Source organism: Octodon degus, unplaced genomic scaffold (genome assembly GCF_000260255.1).
Source record: "Octodon degus isolate 3935 unplaced genomic scaffold, OctDeg1.0 scaffold00056, whole genome shotgun sequence".
Taxonomy (NCBI): domain Eukaryota; kingdom Metazoa; phylum Chordata; class Mammalia; order Rodentia; family Octodontidae; genus Octodon; species Octodon degus.
The window spans coordinates 9376854-9391000 of record NW_004524632.1 but is presented as its reverse complement, the minus strand read 5'-3'; the positions used below and the strand labels follow the sequence as shown (position 1 = coordinate 9391000).

At 59.9% G+C, this 14147-nt stretch overlaps 1 protein-coding gene across 4 annotated transcripts in view; it reads right to left on the bottom strand.

Annotated features, from left to right (window-relative positions):
• Window positions 1–14147, bottom strand: part of Rara (retinoic acid receptor alpha) — a 40711-nt gene that overhangs the window by 19969 nt on the left and 6595 nt on the right. The window contains exon 1 of one of the 4 annotated variants that reach the window (XM_023718069.1): window positions 13003–13044. The exons of 1 other annotated variant lie outside the window; for it this stretch is intronic. The gene's annotated coding sequence lies outside the window, so the exon portion shown is untranslated. Of the gene's footprint in view, window positions 1–325; window positions 345–10969; window positions 11194–13002; window positions 13045–14147 lie in introns of those variants that run through there. 2 more of the 4 variants (XM_004633725.2, XM_023718070.1) reach the window with 2 other exon arrangements.

The window sequence follows — 14147 nt, the reverse complement described above, 5'->3', positions numbered from 1 at the left end:
CACACAGCTGGAGAGGGAAATGGAAACCAGGAACATCGACGCCACATAACTGTGGCCCGGCTGGTCCACAGGAGGCAGTGCGTCCGGTGGGACAGAGGTTGCCCACCCCACAAGGGAGGGCTGGAGGGAAGTGAGGACCAGTCAGAATGGGTGGACAGGCAGAGGAAGAAAGGCCAGACACCCCCCACCCAAGCAGGGTACACAGCGCCACACCCTGTTTGAACAGCTGGGTGGAGGATGCGTAGGTAACACCAGGAGGTAGACAGAGGCAGCTCCAGAAGCCCCGAGATTCCAGGACAGCAGAAAACGGGAATGAGAAATACACCCATGGAGATGCTTCCAATTTATTCTAATGTAGTTATGCTGAAGTAGACAGATAAACTGTAATCCCAGCACTCGGGAGGCTGAGGCAGAAGGATCGCCGCAAGTTCATGTCCAGCCTGGGTGACAAGGTGAGTTCAAAGCCACCTTAAGACTACACAGTGAGACCCTGTCTCAAGAAAACCAAAACATTAAAAATAGACACATAACACATAGGGTACATGATGAAAGAAGAGAGATGCCTAAAAAATTCGTGACCAGGGCCAGTGAGATAGCTCAGCAGTCTTGCCTGCTCAGGCAAGCGCCCTGGGACCAGACATGCTGTGCCAGCCCCGCCTCCAGGGTGGGCTGAGCAGCCACCAACAGAAAAGAATTCAGGACCCACACACACCACACCGAGCTCCTCCCAACGCCGCGTGCTCCTTCTCTTCTTTCTCCCCCCAGGTAACTGGCCTCCAGTGCGCTCCCTAAGAAACCACTACACACCCACTAAGGCAGCCGTAATAAAAGAACAGAGAGCCAGGGAGATGGCTCAGTAGAATAAGTGCTTCCCTGGCAAGCGCAAGGGTCTGAGTTTAATCCTCAATTCTGGAAAAAAAAAAAAAAAAAAAAAAAAAACATGGTAAGTACTGGCAACGATGTGGAGAACCTGGGGTCCCTGGGCACCGCTGGTGGGACACAGAACAGCAAGATGCTTTGGAAGAGTTTATCAGCTTCTCAAATGGTTAGGACAGGACCTGGCACAGGACCCGGCAAGGCCACTCCCAAGAGACAGAAGCGCTAAATCAACAAGAGGGCCGGGGAGATAGCTCAGTGGAGTAAGTGCTTTCTTGGCAAGCACAAGGTCCTGAGTTCGATCCCTGGTACCACCAAAAACCAAATAAATAGATAAACAGGGGGAAGGGATGGGGGGTGGCTGGCGGAGCATGCACAAGCCCTGATTGCACAAAAAGCTCTGCACACAAAGGTTCTGCAAAAAGTGAAACCAAACAAACTGCCCATTAACTGGTGAATGGATAAATAAAATACTGTATGCCCATATAGTGGAATATTATTCACCCAAAAAAAGAAACCAAGTACCTTGAACACAATGGTCACTACAAAGGGTAGCGTACTGTGCGGTCTTATTTCTATGCGATGCCCAGGAGAGGCTACTCTGTAGACTGTAGCTTTGCCCTTGCCAACCAGGGGCTGCCCCAAAGGGCTGAGAGAAACCGGAGGCAGCTGCTGGAGGCATGCAGGCTCTTTGGAGGATGAAAGAGCTTTAAAACTGATTTGGGGGCAGCCAAAGAACACTGTGAATATGCTAAAACCAGGGAATTGTATACTTGCATGGGTGAATTTCTGAAACACGAATGACATAGTGTGACTCATATGAAGACCATGCCGGGCCTGGTGATGCACGCCACGCATCCCAGCACTTAGGAGGCTGAGGCAGGGGGATCACCAGGAGTTCAAGGTCAGCCTGGGCCACACAGTGAGCTGGAGGCCAGCCTGAGCTACACAGCGAGACCCTGTCTTAAAAAGAAAAGCAGCAGCAGCAACAACAAACAGGTGGGGTGCTGTCCAGGCATGGTAGTGCACCCTTGTAATCTCACCACTCTGGGGTCCGAGGCAGGAGGATCACAAGTTCAAATCCCATACTGACAACTTAGTGGGCCCCTTATTCCACAGTTCAAACATAAATACAAACAAAGAGCTGGAGACATGGCTCAGCACAAAGGACTTGGGTGGAAACCCCAGCACTGAAAATAGCCACAGAAAACCAAAATGTAGGCCACCCCTGCCCAACCCTCAGGAGGCCCAGGCCCCAGGCTCCAAGCCTGATGAGGGGCCACAGAGTGCAGAGCTCCAGGCCAGACCTGGGGGGAAGAGGTCGGGACTTCCGGGCCCACTTGGCCCAGCCCGCCACCTGCGCGGGATGACAGGCTGAGGGGGCACGGGCCCTGGCTCAGGAGAAGGCAGGACCCTGAGAGGAGCCGGGGTTCGAGGATGACCCCTACTTCTACAACCTCAGCAATTCTGCTACGCCCCTCAGCTGGGCTCCCCTCCCTGCGGTGAGGGTGACGTCAGAGCCTCGGACTCCGCCCACCACTCCAGCTGCTGCCCTCTCCCCCACCCAACCCCGCTGGGCCCACACAATGGGAACCCAGCTGGGGGTGCGCAGGAGGGGCTGGCCGAGAATGCACGCGCGCACACACATACGCACGCACACCTGCGCGCGCGCGCATGCATGCAGTCTGCAGCAGGCAGGCAATGGCAGGCCTGCAGAGCCAGCCCGGAGTGTGCAGAGCCAGGGGCTGCGAAGGCATCTCCACACACCGGGGCACGGGGCACGCCCTGTGCACACATGCCCCACGTGACCACCATTTCTTTTCTTTTTTCCACGCAATTCTCACCCTGTAGTTCACACAGGATGTAGCCCAGCTGGCCTCAAACTCCTGCCTCAGCTTCATGAGTGCTTGGACTGATTTCAGGCAAACCCTGCGGCACCTGGCCACAGCCAGTTTCTAATGCACGCTGAGCACCAGGCTGGCCCTGACCCTGCTCTGTGTCGCTGGGATCCTGGCTCCCAACAGCACATAGGCTTGCCTCCCTCCAGTCGGGAAGCTCCCTTATCCAGTGAAGCTATTCACCCCAGACCCTACTCCCTAACTTTGCTCTTGGTTACTGGGGAGGCTGAGGCAGGAGGATCACAAGTTCAAGACCAGCCTGGTCAAACTGCTGAGACCTTATCCCAAAAGAATAAAAAACCGCTGGGATATAGTTGAGTGTGAAGGCCCTAGGTTCAGTCCCTAGGACTGAAAGATCAACGCTTCAACTCTGGCCCTGAAAGTTCGAAACTGGATCATGCTAGACACTTCCGACACACCCACACCCAGGGAGGGGCCCAAGAGCCTCTAACCCTGGTAGCCTAACCCAGCTCCCTGCAGATTTCTGGCTCAGAGGCTGCCTCCCTGCGAGGAGGACCCTGAGCTGAGGGTGGTGCAAAGGTCACAGAAACGGGCTGAGGGCCAGGGTGACCAGGGAACAGGGGCGGCTGGGCAGGGACGCTGGGGGCAGGGCTGATGGAGCAGAAGCCCTGACTCAGCCGGGCCTCTGGGAGCCAGGACCTTCACGGAGACCCCAGGGCCCCAGGGCCTGCACCCAGGGGAGAGAAGGCCCCTTCAGAGAATTGAAAGCAGCACCAGAGAAAGGGAAAACGAACTACCCACAGCCAACCTCCACCCTCACCACCCCCACTGCCCAGGGGCAGGCACCCTCCCTCGAAAGAGAGAAAAAAAAAACCGCAGGCCCACACCTCCAGTGCACTGAGCCAAGCAGAAAGGGGTGGGGGCTGGAATGCCTGCTTGCCTGGGCCTCTCCCACCCAAAAAGGCTGCCAGGATCACTGCCTCAGCATCAGGCATCCCAGCTGCCCACCCATGACACCCCAGAGCCACCTCTCCAGAGAAAAGGGCAAGTTGCCTGGATGGAAAAGATGGGAGAAAACCCCAGAGGGCTGAAGGTTCAAATCTCAGCTCTGCCACTCTGGGTGACCTTTGGCAGGTCGGTGCCCCGGCCTTAGCATCTATTTCCATGCCTGGGGTAGACATCCAGGGTCCGGTGCATGGAGAGCCTGCACCTCCTCTCCCAGCCTCTCCCCACCAGGGTTGGGCGGAAACTGCCGTGGTCCACTGTGCTTCCCCTAGACGGAGGAAGGGGCATAGGGGACGGATATTGGGGTGTGGGTGGAGGCCTGACCACAACCCTTTCCCAGATTCTCTTCTTGCATTTCACAAACCAAAAAAGGGAAACCTTTGGATTTAGTGAGGGAAGGGAAGAGAAATAGACCATTTCCTCCCTCTCCTTCAGGGAGAGGGGCCAGGGAGCCCCCAAAACAATGGTTCCCCGAGAATGGAAGTCGGTCATCCCTGAGGAGGGGCTGCAGAGGGAGACAGAAAGGGCAGCTGAGAACCGGGGACAGGGGCTCCCTAAGTGTTCCAGGACAGTTTGTGAGTCATATGCAAATGCCACCCAAGCTGGGCTCCTAGGACTCCAGCCTCAGCAGAAATAGAGCACGGCCTCCTCGGACCCCTATCCTGCCAGGAGCGGGCCTGGCTGGCCAGGCAGAGAAGGATGGAACTATTTATAAATTTCAGGAAAACACACTGCGCACAGAAAGCCACAGGCTCCCGGCTCCCATCGCGGCCGGCTGGGGCGGCGCTGACCACTACTCTCCTATTCCTTTTTGCTCCGGGCCTTCAAACCATGGTCTCAATGCTCTGAGTTCCCAGGGAGCCCAGCCCTGTGCCAAAAGAGGCTGCTGAGAAGGAATGGGGTCAGCCACAGGGGCTAGGGGACATGATTGGGCACACACACTGAGCCCCCAGGGGGACAGGATGGAGGACGGCATGGCAGAAGTTCAGAGTCCTCTTTGTCTGCTTGTGTTTTGAGACAGGGTCTCACCTTGAACACGCAGCAATCCTCCTGCCTCAGCTTCCCGGGCTGAGATTACATCATGCAGCACCTGGACACTGGTGCTATCACTGCCCACAGCCTCATCTCCCACGAGGGGTCTAATGTCTCTGCTTTATGCCCCTCAGCCCCAACTTCTGCTCTGGCTCCACAGAGCTGCCTGGTCCCCAGTGACCACAAAGTCAGCAGCCACACATGGGTGACAAGCAGGGGCAATGACTGGACAGCCCAACCTCCAGAGCAGGACAGGCTCCAGGAGGAAGATGTGGGGTCCCTGGGACACAGGACCTCAGAGGCCCAGGGCTGTCAAGGGGTCCACCCAGTACCTGCCAGTGTTCTTCCTTGGAAGCACAGTAGGTGAAAGGGCAGGGCCAACCAGCCTGGGCCCACAGGCCCACGGGAAGGAAGAAAACAGGAAGAGGAAGAGATGAGCCCCAGGCCACAGCCGGACCACAGGAGTGCGGGGACCACACCGAGGTGGCACTGTCTGGGGGGGCCGGGACATAAAGGGGACCCCCCAGCTGGAAACCACCGTCCTCCGCCCAGCCTGGCACGGGGCTTTCCCCACCCTCACCTTGCCAGCTGCCCCCTCGCCTGGCCTCTCCCCTAAGCCATCCAGGAAGCCTGGCACCTGGGGGTTCGCAGAGACAGGCCCAGCCACGCGGCTCTCTCCCCACCCGTTGCCCAGCCTAGCTCCTCTCTGCCTCCCAGGCACACTGCTAGCAGTCCTAGGCCACCAGCCCCCTCCCAGATCCCTCCCAGAGGACCATTGCTGCGGGGAAGCCAGGAACAGCCCCCTCCTAAGTTCTCCGCCAGGATATCCTTTTGGCTCCGACCCCAGAGCAGGCCTGAGTCAGATTGCACCCCGCCCTCGCCCCCACCCTGGACCCCCCGGAACTTCCTACTCCACGCCCAGCTCCTGGGCTGGGGCTACAAAGAGGGGGAAGCTCACCCCGACCTCCCCACTGGGCAGGGAGCTCTGTTCACAGCAAACAAGGAGCCCTGCAGGATGGGGACAGAGCCACCTACAGCCTTCACCCCCAAAACACACAGCAGGAACCCTCAAGGGCCCCTGCACCGGGGCTGGGGAGATAGCTCAGTAGGATAGGTGCTTGGCTGGCACGTGCAAGGTCCAGAGTTCCATCCCCAGTACCAAAAAAAAAAAAAAAAAAAAAAGAGCCCCTCCACCTCCAGCCTGAACCCCAAGGAGCTGTACATACATCCAGGGGAAGGTGCTTTCTGTCAAATGCAGGGTGGGAGAGGCCTCCTGTGCAATGGGGCCCATGATCCCCATGATAGGTGTTTTTGTTTTTTGTTTTGGCTCCGAATGCCCTCAGGGGTGGTTTGGCTGGCTGGAGTGTTGTGGGGATCGAACTGCAGCACCCTGAGGCTGACAGCTTTGTGGAAGCAGCCACTTAAAGAACTGAGCTAGGGCCAGGCCCCCATCGGTGTATTTTTAAAACTGCATTTAACCTGGGTGCGGTAGGCGCACTTCTGTGATCCCAACACTACTCAGGGAGGCTGGGGCAGGATGATCGCCATGAGTTGGATGCCAGCCTGGGCTACACCGTGAGTTCAAGGGCAACCTGGATGACACAGTAGAACCTGCCTCATCACTAGTTGTTGCAGCACTGAGGCTTGAACCCAGGGCCTAAGCTCCAGTCCCAGCCATTGTCTTTTTTTGTTTTGAGATGAGGTCTCACTAAATCGCGGAAGCACAGTTCAAAATTGTCATCCTCCTGCCCCCGCCTCCCAGAGTGCTAGGATTCCAGGCCTGAGCCCCAAACCTAGCTGAAGCGACGGTCTGAAGAGGCAGAGCGATCTGGGCCAGAGGGGCCGCAGCAGCCAAGCCAGTCACTCACACTGTCACAACCACAGCCAAGCACAGCCAGCCGCAGCCACAGTCTCCCGACAGTCTGAGTGGGTGGCTGTGACTCCTTCCACAGACAGAAGTCTGGGAGCCCCTGGGGGAACTAGGCCATCAGAGACCACACACACTCAGCCTGAAAGGGCCCCCAAGTCGGCCCCCCAAGTTCCCCTCCCAAATGCAGGCCTAGAGGGGAGGGGCGGCTCTCTCCCACAAGAACCAGGGGAAGAGCCTACGGCGGCTATCACCATGACAACCAACAACAAACATCCCAGGAACCACAGTGGGACAGGAAGTGATATCCACGTGACAGGAAGACTTTTTTCTCACAGTTGGGAGGGGTAAGGGAGATGGTTTGCAGCCCCCGGGGAGCTAGCAGGCCCAAATCTCCCCTTCGGAGCTGGAAGGTGGGGGGCCTGGACAAGGGCCCCGCGGTGGGCACGGTCGTCGGGCCCTCCCTCCCCGCCTGCCACTCACTCGCGGTCCCCCCCTCTGGTCCCCTCCTGTCCACTTCCTGCCGTGACTGCAGATCACAGAACTCCACACCGCAGCTTCCCCTTCTCAAGTCTCGATTCCTGGACTGAAGAGTTTCACTGTGGGGCAAGGCACAGGGGGACAGAGGATTGGGGACCCGCAGTAGGACCCAGGGGATGGACGCTCTGGGAGGAGAGGCCGGGAGGAAGCCGCGGAGCGGGTCACCGTGACACCCGCCGCCGGTAGGTACAGTGACACACACACTGCCTGACCTCGGGCAGCTCTGGAGAGGCGCAGAGGCCGAGGGGCCGAGGCTCCGCCAGGGCACCCTTCCCTCGGGTGTGTGAGCCTTGGGGTTCATCTCAGGTGTCTGGCCCCGGGCAGGCGAGTTCCCAGCCGTGCCCAGCCGCGAGCGCCTCTCCTGCCTCTGGCGCTGAGGGATCCCCGCCTCCTCCAAGGTGCCCGTCCAGACGAGGGCACCTTGGCTGGAGGTGGGGGGAGTGGAACCTCCCTCTGCCCCCTCCCCTTCCCTGCAGATGTCCCGGACTATATTTAGCCCAAACCGGGCGGCCAGCCAAACCCAGACTCCCCACTGGCCTGGAGCTGAGTTCCCAGTTTTTATGCAATTAAAACATTAACCGAGAACCACCCCATCCACTGCCCCAACACACGCACACCCTGCCCTGGCGGGGACCAGAGCTCTGAAGGCTTGAAGGCAGTAGGCAGCCCAGCCCTGCAGTCTTCGACACGGTGGCCACAGGACAGGAGAACGGGCTGACACTCCAGGAGTGGGGGGCGGGCTCTCCTCCAGCGGGAAAGGAGACCCATCCCGTGAGGAGCAGGGGGAGGGGCTTGCCGGCTGCAGAAATTCCACCTGTCATTCTGCAGCCCCCTCCATCGCCAGCTCCAGTTACAGGGCTGGGGTTGGCAACAGGTGCTGGCCAGGCTGGCAGCAGGCTAATCCACCTCCCCCCGGGCTCTGCAGTCCGACAGCGGAGCCTGGAGGGCCAGGAGGGCCCCGCAGGGCAGGATGCTAAGCAGGAGGCCGCATCACTGTCCCCAGGGATGGTCAGTGGCCTTCTGTAGGGCCCCTCCCGGTGAGCTACAGCGCCTGGGGAAGCCAGGAAAAACTTCGTTCCACAGCACCTATTTCATTTCCCTATGATGCCAGGCGGGCTAGAGCGTGGGAGGTCTGTCTGCCTCTTCCTCCTCCTCCTCCTCCTCCTCCTCCTCTCCAAATTCCAGGAAGAGGCAAGGGAGGCTCCACTTGCGGAGAGAGGGGGAGCAGGCGGGCATCCCAGCTAGGGGGGGCTGGAGGGAGCAGGAGGCACGATCCAGACAGCGAGAGACACCCACGCCCAAACTAGACTGGGGACAGACACACCGACGTGACACATTCTCACACTCTGGGCTAGGTCCCCACACGGCGCCCACCCTGCAGGGACATCCAGACACCCTCAGCCAACCATGCCAAGTCCCAGCACACTCCCTGGACACACACGGAGATCTGGGCCTGCCTCCCTCCTCCCCACATCCCCCCAAACCGTGTGGGCTGCAGACAGCAGCCGGAGGGAGGAGACGGCAGGCGTCAGAGAGGGTGTGCGGCCAGGCCTGGGAGCCAGGGGTATCAGTTGCCACACTCCTTTCCCCAAACCCAGTTAAACCAAGACAGCCCTGGACATCTTGCCAGGGACCTTGCCAGCTTCCCACACTCATCAAGCCCCACCCCAGCTGGGATCAGGGTGTGGGGCACATGGAGACTCCCCAGCTCCTGTCACAAAGCTAGGACCCCCTTCCCCAGAGCACACAGAGGAGACTCCAACAAGCCCACCCCTGCACCCAGACTTTGGCCTCCCAAAGGACCAGGACCTGGCACCCAGGCTTGTATCTGGGGACATAGCCCACCTACCTCACCACACAGTTCTGAAGACCATCCCACCTAAAAGTGGCCTGGGAAGAAAGGTCCCCAGAGAGCAGAACTGCCACCGTCAGAAATCATCTGGGTCACTGTCCCCAAAACAGGCCTGAAGGCCACTCAGACAGTGTCCTCTCCCCCACACGAGATGGGGTGGCAGGAACCGCGTCATGGCATATGTGGGTGACTGTGCCCAGCGGGGGAGGCACAGGGTGATCAGGATGGGGCTGCCTACAGCTAGCTTCCTGCCAGGCTGCCACATGGCTGGAAGTAGTAGGAGGGGAACTAGAGAAGTGTCCCAGAGTGGCAGCAAGAGCATTCGGGGTCACGCTAAAGAGACAGAGACTTGGGGGCTACAGGAGGAGGTGGGCAAGCGCAGGGTCCCCAGAATCTGCTGCTGCATGGGTCCAAGCCTGCAGTGACGCCTCCTGTTCACACCCCCAAAGTCCCTGCACACCCAATGTCCTTGGATCCCAAGGGCCTCGTGGAGTCTGAGCCCACTGACCTCTCTGCTTTATGACCCAGACTCGGGCAGACCTCCCGGAGACCCTCTGCACAGCACAGCTCCAAACGCCAGGGCTCCACTGCACCATCTCCCGGGAGGCAGAACCGGGCTTGCAACTCCAAGTACCCTGCCTTTTTCTCCCTCCCCCAGACTCATCTCTACTCACCAGGGGAAGCCCTGAGGCTCCAAGCCACCCCCACTCCAACCTGGGGCTGCCCCCACAGGGATTCTAGGAGTTCTGAGGCCTCAATCCATTTCCCAGCGGGAGGAGGAGAGACCCTGACTGAACCAGCTCTTCCCAAACAACCTTGCCCTATGAAGCCGCAGTCAGAGAAAGGGATGAGAAATCCCGGACTCTCCCCACTGGGGGGTGGGGAGGTGAGGGTCAGGAACAGAAGCTAAGATTGGGGTCGAGGGGAAGGTCTCAACAGCTTTGCAAAACACCTGCAAGTGCACACACAAACACACACACATGCACAAAGGCAGCCTCGCAGGGGGGTACCGTGGTTACCTAAGGGGAAGCTGGTCTAAGGTGGGGGCTGAGGGCAGCCCTCCGTGCTAGCACACTGGGGATCCTAAGACAGGGAACAGGGAAGGAAACTTCTCCAAGCCTGGGGGGCTCTGCGGTCTGATTTCCAAGAGAGCTGGTCTGCACCCCACCTGGCACCCAGCAGTGGTCTGTCTCCCTGCCCAGCAGCAGCCTGACAAGAGCCAAGCTGATGTGCTTGCTTCCCACCCCCCGCCAGACACATACACACATCTGGCTAGCAGCTTCCAAGCCTCGTGGGTGGCACCCGGTCCCAGACATCCTCAGCAGAGCAAGGTCGGGAAGTCTGCTGCTCAGTTCTCCCCTCACCCAAAAAGGCTTCCACAACCCCGGCAGCACAAGACCTGCGGACAACCCCAATCAACGGCACCAGCTCCAGCACGCTGCACCCCAAGACCCTCTACCCAGCTCCACAGGGGCACCAGCTGAGCGGGCCCCGCCCCCAGCCCGTCCATCCACTAATAGGGGGCTGGCGGGTTCTCCCCCAAACCACAGGGCGGCTCAGGTAACTGAGGGGTGGGGGGACAGGGAGGAAGGGGCTGGTCTGTGGGGCTTCTGATCTCTCCCCAAACAGGTTTGAAAGTCTTTGTTTGGCTTGGTTTTGGAGAGAAAAGAGAAAGGAACTCCTGGCGGCTGGTCTGCCTCGCTCGAGCCTCGGGAGTCTCGCGGCGGGCGCCCCAAGTCTCCAGGCTGTGTGCGAGGGCTGGGCGCAGACGGGGCTCCCCGCCCTGCACTCGGCGGGGGCGGGCTGGGCGCCCCGGGAACCACGGCGCCGAGGGGACCCGCCCGCACCCGTTCCCGACCCAGTTCCCATCTCAAGCAGGCCACGGGGCTCCGATCCCACGGCAGCCCCGGGCTCCCCAGGTACCCCGGGAGCGGTTACCTCGCGGCGGGGCCATGCAGCCCGTCCGGGTGCCCGCAGGCACGGAGTCCGTCCGAACCCGGCACCTCGGCGCCTTGTCGGGGTGCGGGGTCCCGAGAGAGCGGCCGTCCGGGGGGCCGCGGCTCAGGGGCGCGGGGCGACGGCCGCAGCCATGGCGAGTCACGTGCAGAGGCTGAAACTTTACCCGGAGCCCCAGACTAAGGGGGGGGCGGCGGGGACCGAGCCGGGTGGGCAGGCCCCGCCCTAACCCCGCCTCTACCCTCCTCCGGCCAATCACGGTTAAGGGGCGGGGCCCCGGGCTCCAGCCGGCCGGGTCTCCTTTACAGACCCGGGGAAAGGGCGAGTCTTAAAGGAGCCGCTCGCTACAGAAGGCTGGACCGTGGGAATCTGGGAGATTCCCTCCCTCTGAGCCAGAATGGGAGATTCAGAGCAGGGGGGGGTGAAGTTCTGCGGAAAGAATGGAAATAAGACTCGGTGGAGAAAGGGCCGCAGTGTGTGGTAACCCACACTCCCTTCCCCAGCCACATGCCCACACACACACACACACACACACACACACCCTCTCCTAAGCCCGGGAAGAGAGGAGGCGGCGAATGTGGAAGCGAACGCACCGACTCAAGCCCGACTGCCAAAACCCGTCTGTCCTAATGACAGTCCTCCACGGACCCGCTGAAACTAAGCTGTGTGACCTTGAGTGAGTCTCTTCCCCTCCTGGATCTGAAATTTCTCATCTGCAAAAAAGGAGAGCCGATCTCCTGCACAAACGCCGTCTTTCACCCCTTGACCAGGTGAACTGGTGTCCCCAAGAAGTACCCTTCCCAAAGAGCAGTGCCTAGAGCTCTCGGCAGGGGGGCCCTCGAGCACCCCTCCAGCGAGCCGCCTTGGAGAGCAGCTCTCTACGAGATCTGAGCCGCTCCAAAGGCAGCCCCCAGCTCTGGCGCGGCCTCAACCCCTCCCACCTGCTGCCCTGTTGGGACTACCGCGGTCCCCCGGGAGTGGGAAGGCAGATTCACTAGGAGACCCACACACACAGCGCTCCCAGGCAGAGCCATGGCCGCAGGTGCCGGCAGGATTCCCACGGGAAAGACCAGCGTCACTACCCCGGGGCTTGCGCCCCAGGGAGGACCTCGCGGGGTGACAAGGGCAGAATCCTCGGGCAGAATCCTCAAGCCCACCGACCCTGGAGCCCCCGCCTTACAGAGAGGGCCGGGAGGCCAGAGGCGGCCACCCGGTTTTTATGCACACCAGCCCAGTCTAGAACTGGGGTTCTGTTGTCTGTCTTTAGCCCAGCAGCCTGGGAAGGGCACGCGGGCCCGGCCTGCGGGACGCTCTGTCTTGGGGTCTGGTGAGGGGGAAACTACAGGCAGCGCCTCCCAGGCTCCTTCCCGCCGCGACCTAGCTGTCTCGGGCTCCCGTCTGGATTTCCGTCTGCCGGTGCGAGCCCCCCCCCCCCCGCCCCCCACCCCCGTCCCGTCCAGATCCATCCGCAAACATGCGCTCAGCAGGCAAGAATGCGCCAATGGCTCCCATATGTGGACGCCGACGCTTAACCCCTTCTCCCCCAGCACCCCACCCCGAGGGCCGGCAGCCTGAGCTCCACTAACAGCAGGAGCCTAGAAAGAGTCTCAGCCTCTGCCCACTTCCAATGGCCACAGGCTCCACCCCGCCTGGATGCAGCGGGCAGCGAGTCCAGGGAAGAGAAGATGCACGCAAGTGCGCACACAGCTCCCAGCCTCCCGAGGGGAAGCCCTTCATCTGCCTGCTAATGCTGGAGCCAGGCACTCCTTGCATGTGAGGGCCCCGAGCATCCCCCCACATGCACAGCCAGGTGCATTTACTCCCAGGATATGTGCACACGCGTGCAGTGTGCACACACAGGCGCGAAGCAGGAGGCACCAATCCAGGCACAGATGAGGGAGGAGCCCTGCGCACACAAACCCACCCCCAAGGGTCAGTCACACAGAAACACAGCCTTGGGAGCACCCTCTCCTGCCTGGGGCGCCCAGTCCCACCTGTCAAAGGCTTGACCCTACCCAAGCTCCTCTTTGGGAGGCAGAGGAGTCCCCAAGTGGGAGCTAGGAGTCCTCACTCCAGTTGTGCTGGTCTCTCTACAAGACATCACAGATTAACACAGGGCACAGAGGCAGGCCCAGGGTGCAGGGCTCTTTGGGAGCGCGGCCTCCCCTCCCCTGTGCACAGGAGGAACCCTGGGGGAGGACCTGGCCACTGATTTCTCAAGATAAAGATCCTTCTCAAATAGAGGAAGCCAGTCAGGCGGAGTGGCGTGGCACACGCCTGCAGACTTTACTGAGGGAGTCTAAGCCAGGAGGGGCGTGAGTGTGAGAAGAGTCCGGGCAACTTCCTAAGATCCATTTTGCAAATAAAAAATAAAAGGAGTTGGGAATGCAGTTCAGTGGCACAGCACCCTGCTTCAATCTCCAGCAGCCCCCCACCCCCTAAAAAAGAGGAAGCACAGAGACCACGGGTAGGCAGTGGCTAAGGCCAGCTCCAGGCAGTCGGAGGAACTGTAAGACAGCCCTGGGAGTGCCAGGCTTCCAGCCAAATAAGGCCCCCTCACGGCACGAGGCATGCAGTGGACACGAAGGAGCACCCTGGAGCAGTGGTCCTTCTACAACTGCTGTGTGCAGGCGAGATACCCGCTAGAACCAGCCCCACCTTGGCCCTCTCCTCTCCCACCTCTCAACTCATCCAAAAAGGAACAGGCAAGGTTCCTGCTTCCATTGTACAGATGAGGAAACTGAGGCTCAGAAACTGCTCTGCAACCAGGCACGATGGAGCACACCTGCTGTCGCAGCACTTGGGAGACTGAGGCAGGAGGGTTGCCACTAGTTCAAGGCCAGCCTGGGGTATATAGCAAGACCCTGACTCAAAACACCAAAAATAGCTCGATTCCATCCCCCGGCCCACCCAGCTGACCACCAAAACTCAGTGTAGTGGCGCACACCCGTAATCCCAGCGCGGGGTAAACTGAGATAGGAGGGTCACTATGAGTCTGAGCTGTGTAGCAAGACCCTGCACCAAATAAGTAAATTTAAAAAAAGAAGTCTGAGTCTAGCCTGAGCAATTTAGTGACTTAGAACCTGTCTCAAAAATCTGAGCTTTAGGGGCTGGAGAGATGGCTCAGTGGTCTAAAGCACCTACTTGGAACAAGCTTAGC